The sequence below is a fragment of the Saimiri boliviensis genome, chromosome 4, assembly GCF_048565385.1.
Source record: "Saimiri boliviensis isolate mSaiBol1 chromosome 4, mSaiBol1.pri, whole genome shotgun sequence".
Classification (NCBI taxonomy): domain Eukaryota; kingdom Metazoa; phylum Chordata; class Mammalia; order Primates; family Cebidae; genus Saimiri; species Saimiri boliviensis.
In genome coordinates, this window is record NC_133452.1 from 13,780,560 (window position 1) to 13,797,582 (window position 17,023).

General features: G+C 41.1%; 1 long non-coding RNA gene and 1 other non-coding gene across 2 annotated transcripts in view; one reads left to right on the forward strand and one right to left on the reverse strand.

The window, feature by feature from the left end:
- Window positions 1–17,023, forward strand: part of LOC141584238 (uncharacterized) — a 671,799-nt gene that overhangs the window by 134,669 nt on the left and 520,107 nt on the right. The gene's annotated exons all lie outside the window — the stretch shown is intronic.
- Window positions 8,532–8,606, reverse strand: LOC120363462 (small nucleolar RNA SNORD28). Its single transcript, XR_005579008.1, has one exon. It is a non-coding gene; the product is annotated as a small nucleolar RNA SNORD28 (small nucleolar RNA).

The window sequence follows — 17,023 nt, forward strand, 5'->3', positions numbered from 1 at the left end:
TGGAATAATTAAATAAAGCTAGTTAGCATATCCATCACCTCAAATACTGGAAAGTGTTTGTGGTGAGATCATTTGAAATGTACTCTCTTAGCAATTTTGAAATGTACAGTACTCTATGATTAACTACATGCACCATGCATGGCAGTAGACCCAAAAAGAAAAAATCCGTATCCCCCATATATGACTCTTTGTACCTTTTGACCTTCATCTCCCCATTACCCGGCCCCCGGTCTCTGTAACCACCATTCTGTTGTCTGATTTTATGAACTCAATTGTTTTAGATTCTACATTTGAGTGAGAACGTGTGGTATTTGTCTTTCTGTACCTGACTTATTTCACGTAGCATGATGATCTCTAACTTTATCCACGGGGTTGCCAATGATAGAATTTGGCTCTTTTTAAAGGTTGAATATGTGTATTTATACCATGTTTGCTTTATCCATTTATCTGTTGATGGACTCTTAGGTTGATTCCTAACTTGGCAATTGTCAATAGTGTTGCAGTGAACACAGGAGTGCAGATAGCTCTTTGACACACCAAATGGTATATATTCCTTTTCATATATACCCAGAAGTGGGATTGCTAGATCACATGGTAATTCCATTTTTAGTTTTCTAAGAAACTTCCATGCCATTTTCCATAATAGCCATAATAATTTTTGATGTTACTAGAACTCTTTATCCTAGGTGAGACAGATGTGCATTTAAAATAAACACCAAAGACTGTCCTTCTGTAAGTGTCTTGTGGGGTTGGCCTCATGGACAGTAAGACTGACCTTTATGCTGCTCTCTTAACCTGTGCTCAGTAAAGCATGCAGTCTTATGCTTCAGGTAATAGAAACTGGATAAGAGGAAAAAAAAAGTATTGATTCACAAGAGAATTGTGAAGGGGAAAAGTTTGTTCTTAATCTCTTCTCTGAGCTATTCCATGTATAGCATCTCATACACTTAGCACATCTATATGGACCCAGGTTCCTCCATTGGTAGAAGAAAATAAAATTAAACTAATTCATGCTAAGATGTGAATGACTAAATAAGCTATCTACCCCTAGTCTATTTTCACTTTAACAGAGTACCATAAAGAGGGAATAATATAAAATGTGTGTAAGTATTTCAGACATCCAAGTCGGACTGAATGTAGAAGATAAATTTTTGGTTGAATGAATCCTTACCTGCATGCCTATCAGCAGTTCCAGAAAGATGCTGAGGGTTGAGAAGTGTAGAGTTTACTGGTTAAAAAGTGAACTCTAGAGGCAGAATACCAGGGTCCAGTTCTAGTTCTGCCATTTACCAGCTGTGTGACTACAGGCAAGTTCATTAACTACTGTGCTTCAACTTCCTCATCTATACAATGATGATGATAATACTTCCACCCCATAATGATCGTGAGAGGATTGAAGGATTTTTTTTTTTTTTTTTTTTTTGAGACGGAGTTTCACCCTTGTTACCCAGGCTGGAGTGCAATGGCGTGATCTCGGCTCACCGCAACCTCCGCCTCCTGGGCTCAGGCAATTCTCCTGCCTCAGCCTCCTGAGTAGCTGGGATTACAGGCACGTGCCACCATGCCCAGCTAATTTTTTGCACTTTTAGTAGAGACAGGGTTTCACCATGTTGACCAGGATGGTCTCGATCTCTTGACCTCGTGATCCACCCACCTCGGCCTCCCAAAGTGCTGGGATTACAGGCTTGAGCCACCGCGCCTGGCCGATTGAAGGATTTTTAAAATATGTGGCCAGAATACTGTCTAGCATGGAGCAAGTGAACAATAGATAATAGTTGTTATTTCTCAAGAAAAGAACCTTTTCTTGAGAGACAAATTAGAAAGATTGACTCTTCTCTTTACCTAGCCCTGGGGAATTTGATAGTTCACTTTCTGGGGTTCTTCTTATTTGCCATGTTAGTACATTTTGCACTGCTATGAAGGAATACCTAAGACTGGGTAATTTATAAAGGAGAGAGGTTTAATTGGCTCATGGTTCTGCAGGCTGTACAGGAAGCACGCTGCTGGGATCTGCATCTGGTGAGGCCGCAGGAAGCTTACAATCATGGCAGAAAGAGAAGGGGGAGCCAGTGTGTCACATGGTGAGAGCTGGAGCAAGAGAGAAGGGGGAGGTCTCAAACTCCAGATCTCCTGTGAACTGAGTGAGAACTCACTAATTATCAAGGGGAGGGTGCTAAACCATTCTTGAGGAATCCCCCTCATAATGCATTCACCTCCCATCAGGCCTCACCTTCACCATTGGGAATCATATTTCAGCCTGAGATTTTGAGGGACAAACATCCAAACCATGTTACCTGCCTGGCTGCTTTCTTTTTGGCTCACCGACTCCTCCAGTTTTGCTCACCTGCGATGATTTCTATGATCCCATCCTTGGTTTGCTTCCTTCTTACTTTGTCCTTTCTCTCTGGACTTTGCTTCTGTGGCTTCATCTGTTACCTTTCTGAGCTGATTTCCCAAACTTACATTCTCAGGCCAGCCTATCAGTGTATAACATTTGGATATTCTGTCGATTGAGATCTATGTATCTGTTTGCAATCATAAAAAAACCACAGATTAAACTGCTTGAAATGATAAAGGAATTCATTAGCTGAAATATCCAGAATAAACAGCTTCAGGTGTGGTTGGCCAGGGACTCCCATGACACATCCAAGGTCCTGGGCTTTCTCATCTGTTTCTTCTACCTTTGCTGGGATTGGACTGATGGCCAGCCACTGAAAGTACTCATGCTGCCATTTTGTCTGCCCTGCTGGAGCGGGGACATGCATCCCAACTGGATCACCTTGGAAGCCGACCTGATACTTCGCCAAGTCTCCCCTCACCGCCCAGAAAAGCTCCCCATGGTCTGGAGACTCAATCACAGCTCTTGTTGGCAGAGGGAGCCCAGACTCCCTGGCAGCATGCAGTGGCAATTGCATTCTGTGTAGCTGCCACGGACCTCAGATGCTTCTGGGACTGATGGAATTGCCTAAAAGTGTGCTCTGCAGAACTGTGGGTCCATGGGATGGGAATTAGTGTGATTAGAAAAGAGTTCCAGGATCAAATAAGTTGGAGGAATGCCACCTCACACAAGGTTAGCATTGTCTTTACTGTATGAATTTTCAGAGTCTGGATAGAGCAATGTCTTCATGAATCTGTAGGTGATTATGTTTCCAAATGAATTTGACAATCCTCTTTTTACAAATAGAATTTTGTAAGATGAGGGTCTTGTATCATTCCTTGGCTGTTGTCAGCTGTGCTCAGTGTGGCAGAGGCTTCCCAGTGACAGACTGCCTTGCACACATCCATAGATCTATGGGGAGCTCTGCCCTGCTCTATCTCATAGTGATGTTCATCTATTAACCAGCTGTGGAATATGATGGGGTTCTAATTTTTCACTTTGTAAAGCTCATTGAAGGCTCTGATATTCTACAACAATACAATCTTAGTTTGGGGGTCCCCTGGAAGTCAGAGATAGTGTTTAATTTGTTTGATAGAAAGTGGACACTTAATGGTTTGCCAACTGGCTGAAATTAGTGAGATTTTGATACACTGCATTTCTTTCTCAAAAAAAGTCTCGTTTAAAATCACTGCTGTAAGTAGCCATTTCTAAAGAATTATTCCTTTCCTAGAAAAAGTGTGTTGTCCTTTAATCAAATGACATTATGTTATGTGATATGATGTAAAGGTTCAGTAGTAAGCAGGTGTTAAGCTCTTTTCATTCCTTGGGCACACCTTCTTTTTCTGTTATAGTTCCTGCTAGTTGATGACAATAACTGTAGATTGTAGGATGGTCAATAAAAAAGAGAAAAGAGAAGCTGCTACTTATTTATCAGAATGTGTAAGTTCATGAATGAGGCAGAACTAATTCAAATACCTATGGTGAGTATTTTCTGTAAGCCTTTCATGGGGGAATGGAGAGCCTCTCTCAACAATGAAATAATTATTGCAGCTGGAAAGTGGGGAGAAGAAGAGGCAGGGAACCAGTTTTTCTCTAGCAAATGCAACGTCTATTCAGAGGGCCAGACCAACATCTCTAGAGGAGTCACAGCACAGGTCCATCATGGAAGAGTGCCAGGTATGCATCTGTACTGCCTTTTATAAGTGTGTGTATGTGGATGTATGCATGGATTTGATGTAAAGTAGTGCCTCCAATAAGGATGGTTGAGGTAGAGTGTGGGAACCAGGAAGAGACTGTAGACATCTGGGTTTTAAATTAAGCACTTAGCTCTTAAACCAAATCTGTCCTGAAGTCACCGTGATTGACTAAACATGCAACCAAAGAGCTGATGCTGTGGACACAAGGACATTAAGATGGGACCTCTTTTCTTTCAATTTCATGTCACTCTTTGGAGAGTTAGACTCTAGTGCTCTCAAGAATTATGGATGGTTGTTAAAATCCATATTCCAGGGACTTCTTTCCCCAGAATTCAAGTTCAGTAGATCTGGGGTGGAAGCCTAGAATCTGCATTTTCAGCAGATTTCAACTCTATCAGATGCTTCTGATAGAGTTAGCGTGTGCTCAGAGCCACTTTCAGAACCACTGGCCTGGAAGGCTCCATTTCTGGGCAGCGAATGGACCTACTGTCTCCTTGCTGGATGAAGCCTGCCAGTAAACCATGCAGCCTGACAGTGCTATCAAGATAATACTGCAGATGGAACCCAGATGAGTCATATGTAAACTTATTAAGTTCAAATATTCTTATAAGCAACTTATCCTTTTCAAAAATCAGGTTATAATAAATTTTGGAGGGAGTCTTGGAGTTTGCTTGTCAGAAACAATACCAAATACAGATTTGGGGACATTGCCACCCAAGCAATGGATTCTGTAACTGCAGGAGCATACATCTTTGTTGATCAGATGACTAATTATACTGGACTTCTCTACAAGAGTCCTGTTGTGTGTTACATATTTTTGGCCTCTTATTATCTGGAATGCAGTAAACCAGCTGCATGTTAAAAGCCCTTCATTCACCTTACAAGTGTCCCAGGAGGTTCTTTCTTTCTGTCCCACAGAGTTTAGAGTCTCCCCTGAGGAATGGGCCTCAATCTTTGCTAAATTAACTCTTCAGGTATTTTTCTATCAGAATTGGATAGGGGGAATCTCAATTGCACATAAATTACAGAGTCAGAACTCTGTGGGACATTTATGTAAATTGTAGCCTTGAGTTTAATCCTAAAACGGTTTAGATTTTATGCAAAACTAGTTTAACAGTGATCATTGCTCTACTCTCAGGCCGCTGATAAAATGATGTGAACAACATGAAACTTTTCTCAATTTTATATATATATATATATATATATATATATATATATATATATATATATAAAATTGCATTTTAGGTTTGGGGGTACATGTGATGAACATGCAAGATTGTTGCACAAGTACACACATGGCAGTGTGGTTTGCTGCCTTCCGTCCCCTCACCTGTATCTGTCATTTCTCCCCATGCTATCTCCTCCCACCTCCCCACCCCCCGCCCCTCCCCCATTTCCCCCCAACGGACCCCAGTGTGTAGTGCTCCCCTCCCTGTGTCCATGTGTTCTCATTGTTCAACACCCGCCTATGAGTGAGAATATACGGTGTTTGATTTTCTGCTCTTGTGTCAGTTTGCTGAGAATGATGGTTTCCAGGTTCATCCATGTCCCTACAAAGGACGTGAACTCATCGTTTTTGATGGCTGCGTAATATTCCATGGTGTATATGTACCACATTTTCCCTATCCAGTCTATCATCGTTGGGCATTTGGGTTGGTTCCAGGTCTTTGCTATTGTAAACAGTGCTGCAATGAACATTCGTGTGCACGTGTCCTTGTAGTAGAATGATTTATAATCCTTTGGATATATACCCAGTAATGGGATTGCTGGGTCAAATGGGATTTCTATTTTTAGGTCCTTGAGGAATCGCCACACTGTCTTCCACAATGGTTGAATTAATTTACATTCCCACCAACAGTGTAGAAGTGCTCCTATTTCTCCACATCCTCTCCAGCATCTGTTGTTTCCCGATTTTTTAATGATCGCCATTCTAACTGGTGTGAGATGGTATCTCAATGTGGTTTTGATTTGCATTTCTCTGATGACCAGTGATGATGAGCATTTTTTCATATGTTTGTTGGCCTCCTGTATGTCTTCTTTTGTAAAGTATCTGTTCATATCCTTCGCCCATTTTTGAATGGGCTTGTTTGTTTTTTTCTTGTAGATCTGCTTTAGTTCTTTGTAAATTCTGGATATCAGCCCCTTGTCAGATGGGTAGGCTGCAAAAATTTTTTCCCATTCTGTTGGTTGCCGATTCACTCTACTGACTGTTTCTTTTGCCGTGCAGAAGCTGTGGAGTTTGATTAGGTCCCATTTGTCTATTTTGGCTTTTGTTGCCATTGCTTTTGGCGTTTTGGTCATGAAGTCCTTGCCTACACCTATGTCCTGAATGGATTTGCCTAGATTTTCTTCTAAGGTTTTTATGGTGTTAGGTTTGATGTTTAAGTCTTTAATCCATCTGGAGTTAATTTTGGTGTAAGGTGTCAGGAAGGGGTCCTGTTTCTGCTTTCTGCACATGGCTAGCCAGTTTTCCCAACACCATTTATTAAACAGGGAATCCTTTTTTTTTTTTTTTTTTTTTTTTTTTTTTTCCGGTGGGCCAGTCTCTCAAAGTTCATCATGTAACTCAGGCTATTAGTGTTTCTCAAAGTTCAACTAGCGATACTGTAGTCAAAATCTAAGCTGGAAAGAAATGTCTTTTGTAGGATCAAAATCCCATCTATGTGCTGTGAAACAATGCCATTCTTTTATTAATTATGTATTTAAGTAACAGTGCAACAATTAGGTAATTTGGATGTTTCTCTGCCTGTCAGAGCAACTAGGAAGATACACAGTCACTTCCATGTTGACAGCATAATCTTAGCATCACCTACTGGAGTGGCCATGAAACACTGATGGCTCTTTTCCTGATTATCATCAGAAAGTATCTACTGTATGAAAACTAAAATTACTGTGGTTGGCCAAGATTCCTCAGAGATAAGCTAGATTTTGTCCTAACTGGGAAATTCTAAATGCACAACTCATGCAGACTTAAATAAGATAACAAATGTTAAAATTCTGAGTAGAATGTAAAGCTCTATTCGTGTTAGAGACTATTTCTGTGGTTCTTGCGGGTACCTATGGCAGCTAACAGCCTGGTGGGCTCATGGAATTTAGAGCTATTGACAATCTCAAATTATCCTGGGGCCATATTGGGATTTCAAATTATTGAGATACACAGTCAGTAAGCCTTAACCCTAACCATTTCAGACCAAAATATTTTCTTTCCTTCTTTGGCTCAGAAATCTGGGGGTTGCAATCCAAAATCTGTCAGAGTACTTGAACAGATTTTAAATCCAGGTTTTTTTTTTTTTTTATTGCATTTTAGGTTTTTGGGTACATGTGAAGAACATGCAAGATTGTTGCATAGGTACACACATGGCAGTGTGATGCTACCTTCCTCCCCATCACCTATATCTGGCATTTCTTCCCATGCTATCTCTCCCCAAATTCCCAGCCCCTGCTGTCCCTCCCCTATTTCCCCCCTCCAGACAGTGTGGTGATTCCTCCAGGACTTAGACATAGAAATTCCATTTGACCCAGCAATCCCATTACTGAGTATATATCCGAAGGATTATAAATCATTCTACTATAAGGACACATGCACACAAATGTTCATTGCAGCACTGTTTACAATAGCAAAGACCTGGAACCGACCCAAATGCCCATCGATGATAGACTGGACAGGGAAAATGTGGCACATATACACTATGGAATACTATGCAGCCATCAAAAACAACGAGTTCATGTCCTTTGTAGGGACATGGATGAACCTGGAAACCATCATTCTCAGCAAACTGACGCAAGAACAGAAAATCAAACACCGCATGTTCTCACTCATAGGCGGGTGTTGAAAAATGAGAACACATGGACACAGGGATGGTAAATCCAGGTTTTATAAAAGGCTTTGGCCCTAACTTGGGGCCAGTGACTCTCAATTACGGTTGTTGTGCCCCCTACCCCCAGGGGACATTGGCATTTTTGCTTTTCACAACTGGGTAGAGCACTGCTGACACATAGCGGCTGTGTACTAGGGTGCCAAACCTCCCACATTCTATTGTGCACAAGACAGTTGGTGCCCCTCCCCCAGCGTGAGAATTATCTGGCCCCAAATTTCAAGAGCAGGCGTCCCCAAACTTTTTACACAGGGAGCCAGTTCACTGTCCCTCAGACCATTGGAGGGCCGCCACATACTGTGCTCCTCTCACTGACCACCAACGAAAGAGGTGCCCCTTCCTGAAGTGCGGCGCGGGGCGGGATAAATGGCCCCAGGGGGCCGCATGCGGCCCGCGGGGCCTTAGTTTGGGGATGCCTGTCGGAGAGTGTTGAAGTTGAGAACTGCTCCTGGCCATGAGGGGATCACACTGGGTGTGTTTCTGGGCCGGCATTTCATCAAGGTGAGAACCAGGCTGCTTTGTTTTCTCATAAGGTCTTCAGTTCTGCATCTGGCATCAAAGACTCAGAGATTCTTCTCTTTTTTTCATAATAACTTTAACATGCTATGAATCGTCATTCCTCATAGAGCCTCAGCTTATCAATTCAAATCATCTAAAGAGTCCTCTTTAATTGACTCTGTGGCTTACTGATACAAAGGCCCTTATCAGGGTTGCCAACTCTAAAAACAACTAAGAATTTGCCAAAAGGTCAACACAGTTTTAATTTGAAGGGGATATTCCAAAGAATATTTTGCCCATTTATTCTTCTCATGTCTCTAAAATCTTTCCCTGCCTTGAGTAGATGTTGAGAAGAAAAAACATACAAGTTAACAAATACACATTTTATCTTAGTTTTCCAAATATTTCCAAATTGGAGTGATGTGATAGTAAGCCCCTGAGATAGGCTGAGTTAATGAAAGACACCTGTAGAAAGCTTTATAAGTGTTGTGACGATGATCACTTAAGGTTTTTCTGTTTTTTTTTTTTTTCGGTGTGGTGTGATTTAGCATTCATATGAAGAGTATTTCTGTGACTCTTTAGCAGCAGTGTACACCTCCTGCAACCTAACAGCGTTAGTTCCCGAGAGATACAACACAAGAAAGAGATCAGGCCTAAATCCAAGACTGTTTTCCTCTCATACTGAGTCTCTCTGCATGATCCAGAAACCTCGAATGTCAGAGCCTACACCAGAGCCAGCTTGAAGCTTCAGCCCCTCACCTCTCCACCCCAGGTAATGACCTGTTTCAGAATACAGATCCATTGCTCCTCCTAAGGGGAAGGTACCCTAAGTCTCAAGTTTCACCCTTCAGAAAGATGGCAAAAGAAGCTGGAGGTTTCTTTAACATGTAAGTCTTTTCTGGAGATTCTGCAGAGTGGGCTAGGTGAATACCAGGTGGCAGCAACCTTTGTGAGAGGCCTTAATGCAGAGTTTGGGCTGAAGGAGAAATGAAAGGTGTGGAGTAGGACCGACATTAGAGGTGAAGACTTACCTTGTCTATCACTTTTTACATAAACACGGCAGCAATATAGTCTTCTTGGCATACAGTACCTGGAAAATAAATTAATCTCATTTTGATGAACTTAGATGCTTCCTTTTAGTAGGAAGTCAGTGCTAGCTAATAGTAAGCCTGCTGACGTGCTCAGTTGCAGTGACTAATTAAACCCAGATGCCTGCCTCTTAATTGGTTTTGATCTTTTACCCTGAATTTTTCTATATGACTTAATAATTTAAGACAACTCACTTCACCTTGAGGATGTGAGCAGGGTAGAAATGGTAAATAGCAGGTAAAAAAAAAAAAAAAAGAGATGTGAAATTTTAAAGCTAATGGCTTTTTACTAACATGATGCTAATGTGGAACCTCTGCTCACTGCAACGTGAGCCAGGAAATGACTAGATCGTTTTGCTGTGTTGTTTAATTTGCTGGGGGCCCCATAGACATGAGCAGTTTCACCAGCATGACTTTATTTCTCAGCTACTCTCCTCCTCAGTCATGGGCTTGGCATCCTCCACCATCCTTGTTGGTAACACCTCTACTCCCTTCTTCGATTCTATGTTTACCCTTGCATAAGGCTTGATCAACTTTAAAAAATATTTTTAAAATAGGTGAATTCTGGCTGGGTGTGGTGGCTCACGCCTGTAATTCTAGCACTTTGGGAGACCAAGGTGGGTGGATTACCTGAGGTTAGGAGTTTGAGAATAGCCTGACCAAGATGGTGAAATCCCATTTCTACTAAAAATATAAAATTAGATGGGTGGGGTGGTACCTGCTTGCGATCTCAGCTACTTGGAGCTACTTGGAAGGCTGAGAACGGAGAATCACTTGAACCTGGGAGGCGGAGGTTGCAGTGAGCCAATATTGTGCCATTGTACTCCAGCCTGGGCAACAAGAGCAAAACTCCGTAAAAAAAAAAAAAAAAAAAAGGTAAATTTCTTTGCAAGGAAATCAGCCGGTTGGTTGCCTCTATGCTATTACAGACTGGTCCCGGAATTACAGAACAGAAGAAATCCTGTGTTTTCAGTTCTATGACTTCTGAAATGATTGGTTTTAAAGGCACCAGCATTGATGGGGTCCTCCCCACCTGTCCTAAGCATTCTCTGTCACTCTGAGTCTTCTCTTTCTGTTAGTTCTGGTTCTGCATACTGCAGGGAACCTTAGGGGTCCACCACCCTAACCCATTGGCTAATGAAAAACCAAGGCCCCCAAGTCATGAGACTATGTAAATTCTCCTTTTAGTCTGGTGCTTTTCCTATCATATTCTATGGTCTTAATCTTAAGATGATTTGGAGCTGAGCTCTGGGCATTATTGTTTAAAAGAATGACATCGGAGTAATTTGGACATCCTAGAGAAGAGTCCATGATCATTCACCTTAAGTTTACTGAAGTATAATCTTGTATCAGAAAGGGGTTTTCTAAGTCACCATCTCATAAAGGATGCTCTCCTGAACACTCATCCTATCCAATGGTAGAGAAAACAGTTTTAAACATATGTACACATTTGGGAGACATTACATATTGTATGTAGCTCTTAGAGAATCAAAATGCACGTTATTAGTACCTTATAGTCTCAGGGAATTCTCAAAGCATTCAGATTCATTCATCTATGTTTAACTCTGTGTTTCCCAGAAGTGCTTAACCATAAATTCCTCATATTTCCTACTTATCCCTTCGAATCACATCTCCAGGATTAGTGGGGATTATAGTTCACTGGCATAGACTTTGGGAAATGATGTTCTAAGCAAAGACATGGGAGGACTCTCATGTTTTTTGTTTTGATTGTCAGAGTTCCTGACATTTGAAGTTCACCAGGAAGTCATATTTTGCCATAATACGTAATGTCAGTCCCCATTTCAGCATCTGGTACACATCATGTAACACCTATTTACATCATCTCATCTGTGTACTTTGCCAGCTTGGTGTCTTTCTGGTCCATAGTCCCTCTGAATTCACCAGGTTGTAAACTCCTGACCGTGCAATGTGTTTCAACTACAAAGGGATACTGTAATTCTTACGAAAGAGGTGGGATTTCATAGAGTCCACAGAAGTGAGGTTAGAGAACAGCTCAAAGCATTACTACCCAAAGTCATTTCCAAAAGAGATTCTGGGAGAGTTAACCCACTTGAGAACTAAAGAAGAAAAACTCAATAAGATGAAGACTAGATGGATTCTCCAAAATGAAAACTGAATCTTCAAAAAATAAGAGATGCTGCTGGAAGAATTAATGACTTTTTTTTTTTTTGTAAAATAACCTTCTTTATAATCAAACTATGAAAATAAAACATGAAATAAAGGCCATTAGATAATGTTATTAGAAATTTAGTACAATTTACCTGCTTCTCAAGTGTTTGTTTCCATTCATCCTTAGAATTAATGCATTATTTTTTAGTTTTCACCCAAAATGAAGTCTTAGAAGCTATCTCTCCCCATCATTTTTTTTTTTTAATTTTTTTGAGACAGAGTTTCACTCTTGTTGCCCAGGCTGGAGTGCAATGGCATGATCTCGGCTCACTGCAACCTCCGCCTTCTGGGTTCAAGCAGTTCTCCTGCCTCAGCCTCCTGAGTAGCTGGGATTACAGGCATGTGCTACCATGCCCAGCTAATTTTTTGTATTTTTAGTAGAGACGGGGTTTCCCCATGTTGACCAGGATGGTCTCAATCTCTTGACCTTATGATCCACCCGCCTCGGCCTCCCAAAGTGTTGGGATTACAGGCTTGAGCCACCGCACCCGGCTCCCCATCATTATTTATCACTAGTTTTGATCTCTCTCCGTATTCTCTTTAAGTGAATTGGTGCCACTCGCATTTTGTTGCCAATTATCCTCAGCTGAGGCAAACTTCTTGTCTTGCAGACAGGATTTTAGTGGCTATTTTAAAAATAGTATTTCAGAGGATAAGTGGTTCTCAGGTCCTTAAAAATGTTCTTCATATTACCCATGGATGTTGCTAATTAAAAATAATGACTGGGCCAGGTGCAGTGGCTCACGCTGTAATTCCAGCACTTTGGGAGGCTGAGGCCAGCAGATTGCCTGAGGTTAGGAGTTTGAGACCAGCCTGGCCAACATGAAAAAACCCTGTATCTACTAAAAATACAAAAATTAGCTGGGTGTGGTGGCACATACCTGTAATCCCAGGTACTGGAGAGGCTGAGACAAGAGAATTGCTTGAACCTGAGAGGCGGAGTTTGCAGTGAGCTGTGATCACACCACTGTGCTTCAGCCTGGGCAATAGAGCAAGACTTTGTCTCAAAATAATAATAATAACAATAATAATAATTACTGAATGCAAACATAAGTCCACTGAGCTAGTGCTGCTGGAGATCATAAGCATGAGCCTTGAGCCAGCCTTCTGGGGTTCAAAGCTCAGTTTCCTCCCCTGCTGTCTGTGACCTTGGACACTGTTCTTAGCTTCTCTGAGCTGCAGTTTTCTGAAATGTATGTAATAGTAACAGCATTCACTTTACAGAAGCATCGTGAAGCTTTAAGGAGTCAGTGTCTGGGTTAGTTTCCCAGGGTTGTCATGACAAAGTGCTATAAACAGTGTAGCGTAAACAACAGAAGTGTGTTCTCTGCCAGTTCTAGAGGCTAGAAGTCTGAGGTCAAGGTATTGGCAGAGTTGGCTTCTTCTGAGGGTTGGTTGTGAGGGAAGGATGTGTTCCATTCCTCTCTCCTAGCTTCTGGTAGCCTTGGATTGCAGATGGCATTCTCTCTGTCTCTTCACATCCCCTTCTCTCTATGCATGTCTGCCTCTGTGTCCAACTCTCCTATTTTAAAAGGACACCAGTCATGTTGAATTAGAGTCTACCCTAATGGCCTCATCTCAACTGGATTACGTTTGTAGACTCCATCTCCAAATAAGGACACATTCTGAGATATTTGGGGTTTGGAGTCCATTGCATCTTTTTTTATGGGGATATAATTCAACCCATGACAATGCCTAGGAGTGCCACAAACATGGCACATGGTACATTAATTCAGTATGGATAAGTATTAGGTCAAACCATATAAAATTGCAGATATTTGACCATTTAACCTACAGAATGGCAATACAACATGAATCAACATGTTTTTTCTTTGCTTTTTTTCAACAATCTCTGTTTGGGTGCTCATTGTCCCTGACACAACTTGACATTTTCTGGGCAGCCCATGTGAGACAGGTTGTGGTGCAGGCAGGAGGAGGCTGTGCTGACTCACTCTGCCTCTCCAGTTCTGACCCATCTTCTATTTGAACTCTGGGATTCCTTCTTTAATCTTCATCTTCGGAATGATGTAGATGTACTGTGAAACTGCCCAAGTGTAATTGTCAGGCCCGTCCTGTGTAAGGGACCCTTCCTAAGGCTCTGAGAGAGGCCCTAGGCATGTATCCACATATGGATATTTGATTTGTAAAACTTGCACAAAGAAGACATTTTAAACTTGAGTCAGTTAAGACCACGACTTCTCTTCCCACACTTCTCCTCCTCTTGGGCCATATTGGAGCTGCTGTGGACAATTTTGAAATGACCCAAGGGGAAGATGACATGGGCATATGTTTGCTGCTAGTTGAGTGGAGTACACGTCTGTAATTTGCAGTCCCTTCCGCATATGATGGAGTATTTCTGGCTGGGCAAGTGGAGAAACAGCTTCTGGGAATGCCAACTTGAGGAGCGTCTGGGGGATGTCATCTTGAATCCAGCACTCTCTCTCTCCCCAGCCGGAAGTGTGTGTTGGTGGTGGGGTTAGAAACAAGGTTATTACACAGGCGGGATCAGTTTGTGAAAATTTCACCAAATGTGTTACACTCGTAAGAGAAGATTTGTCTCTTACCAACACCCAGTCAAAATGGAGGTTCTTTCTTGCCAAGAATATATTTGTTAATGCATCTTTCTATCAACCATGCTAGAGGAAAGACTAAGCCATCGTTCTGTTCTCTGTATGGAATATATTAAACCATTCTTGTCTTATGAAAAGGGGATCAAAGGACATTCAGCAAAGTTATGAAAAAAAGTATTACAGAAGTATGCTGGTTATTTAGTTAATAAAAATATGCTTCTGTTGGGTTTTTATGATCTGTGTTGAATTTGTCAGCTTAAATTGTCTATGTAATTTGTTGAGATTTCTTTTCTCAGTTATCTGTAAAATATACCTCCAGAACAATTCCATGTTTATAATTTTGTACTCTTTTTCTTTAAGGGGGGCCCTAAGGTTGTATCATCTTCCAGCACACTAAGGCTAGATCCTTTGATGCCTCTTGGCTTCTTATCTTAAGATCTGGCTGCTCTTTGTGGCATCCAACTAATTGTTTTTTATATTCAAGCCACTTCAATATCCAATGATAAAATGAATATTATTTTAATATGCTTTTGACTCGCAGGTAAATTAATGGTGCTATTGCATAGGGAGAAGTACTCTGAGGCCTTCATGTTCCTGCAGGCTCAGCCCATTTGAGTGAATCTGTGGCAGTGGTGGCTTTCCTGTGGGTACTGAACATCTTGGTGTGAATGGAGGAATTGGTTATTTATTTATAGCATGAGTGACTATTGCAGTCATGGAACAATTAAACAATGTCTTCTTAATTCTATAAACTCCTGTTTTATTAATGTTCAAATAAATTATTGATATTTTATTATAACATAAGTGAGTTCTAGTCCTAACTAGGTGGCATTTGACTATTGTTGACTATATACTTTTTATTTCATGAAAACATTTCGAAGCCTCTTTCTTATTCATAGAATGTTGAAAAGGTCATAATGACATTATTTGTCTGCAGAACATGCTGTTAGGACTGGGCCTGTTCCACAGTTAGAGGAAGTAGATACACATTTCTAAGCAGCGTTGTTCCCCCAAACCGACTCTTGTCATTTGTTTGTTATTTGAGATTATATTTGGTTATTTTACTTGAGCTAAATGCATTTCAACCTTATTTTATATGGCACACTTAGCTTCAGAAAGATGAAAATGTATGTATTTTAGTTCTAGGAAAAACTGCAATAAAAGGATTTTAAATATTTAGGTGACTAGTTTAAGTAGAATATAGCTAGAAAAGTCTGGGCTACCTTTAATTCTGTGACGATCCTGAGTATCGCTACATGTTGGGGCAGCCAAAGCTTGTTGATATCGATAAAAGAAATAGCCAGTTCAATGTTCGTGTATCTGCATGTTTAAATGTTTGCTCCTATTCTTCTTCCTAGGGTGGACTACATGTTCCACCTCATGCCTTTACCTCAAGACACAACAAAATTACACAGAGCTGGTGAGGACTGCAAATCACAAGTCTTGAAATAACATTATCTGGCTTTGCCTTCAATCATTGCAAATCTTGCAGAGTTGTCCTTAAATTATTCAAATTGTGTTATAAAAAGGAAACAAAAAGAACCATGTCAGTGTCACATCAAAATGACTATAATGCCATACAAAAAGAAAAACAACTGTTAAATTTGATTTCATCCATTCATTATTGGAAACATACTTTTAGATACAGAAAGATTTCTAGTCATGTGGTCCAACTTGAGTTCTCAAACATAAGACTCAGTCTGTCCCAAACATTGCCCAACAGGTTGAAATGGAATCATTCATGTTTCCAATCTGCAAATCTTTCCTGAGCTGTTGATATGTGTTGGGCACAGTTTTTACTATTAGGGAGATAATGGTCCATGAGACACTGGGCTTTTCATCCTCGGAAACCTTCATTTTTAGAGTGATGGAAATTAAACTAGTGAACAAATACATATGTCATAGAAGTATTGCATGAATACAGATAGAGTAAGAGGAGAGAAGGCATTGTAGAATGAGATATCTGAGAAGGCTTCTCCAAGGTGCTGACATTTGAATAGAGAAGTGAGATGCAGTGAATGGTAGGGAGTTGTGTGAGGTTCTAAGAAAAGAGCTTTCCAGGTGGTTGGAACAGTGCATGCCAATGTCTTGAGATGGGAACAGGATGGCTTCTTCAGGGAAGAGCAAAAGACCAGTGTGATGAAAATGGAGTGACTGGCTGCTTATATTGGGGATCATGGGGTAGAAGAAGCCAGGCAGGGAAGGGGTGTGCTTTGATATCCAGAGTAAAAACATTGCTGGTCACCATGTGGAAAAGACTGTAGGAGCTGGAGCAGCCTTTAGCCATCAGTGTCTGCTGAGAAACCATCCCAAAATATAGTGCAGTCCTCCCTTGATATCTGTGGTTATCAGGACGCCCTTCCTTGGATTCCAGAAATCCACAGTTGACTCAAGCCTGCTACAAAATGGAGTATTTGCATACCACCTACACACATCCTCCCATATACTTTAAATCATCTCTATAGTATACCTAATACAATGCAAATGTTATATAAATAAGTTATTATACTGTATTATTTAGGGAATAACGGCAAAGAAAAAAGTGTACATGTTCACATGTTCAGTACTGATGAATTTTTTTTTTTTTGAGATGGAGTCTCTGTTGTCACGCTGGAGAGCAGTGGTGTGATCTTAGTTCACTGCAACCTCCACCTCCTGGGTTCAAGTGATTCTCCTGCCTCACCATCCCAAGTAGCTGGGACTACAGGCACGCACCACCATGCCCAGC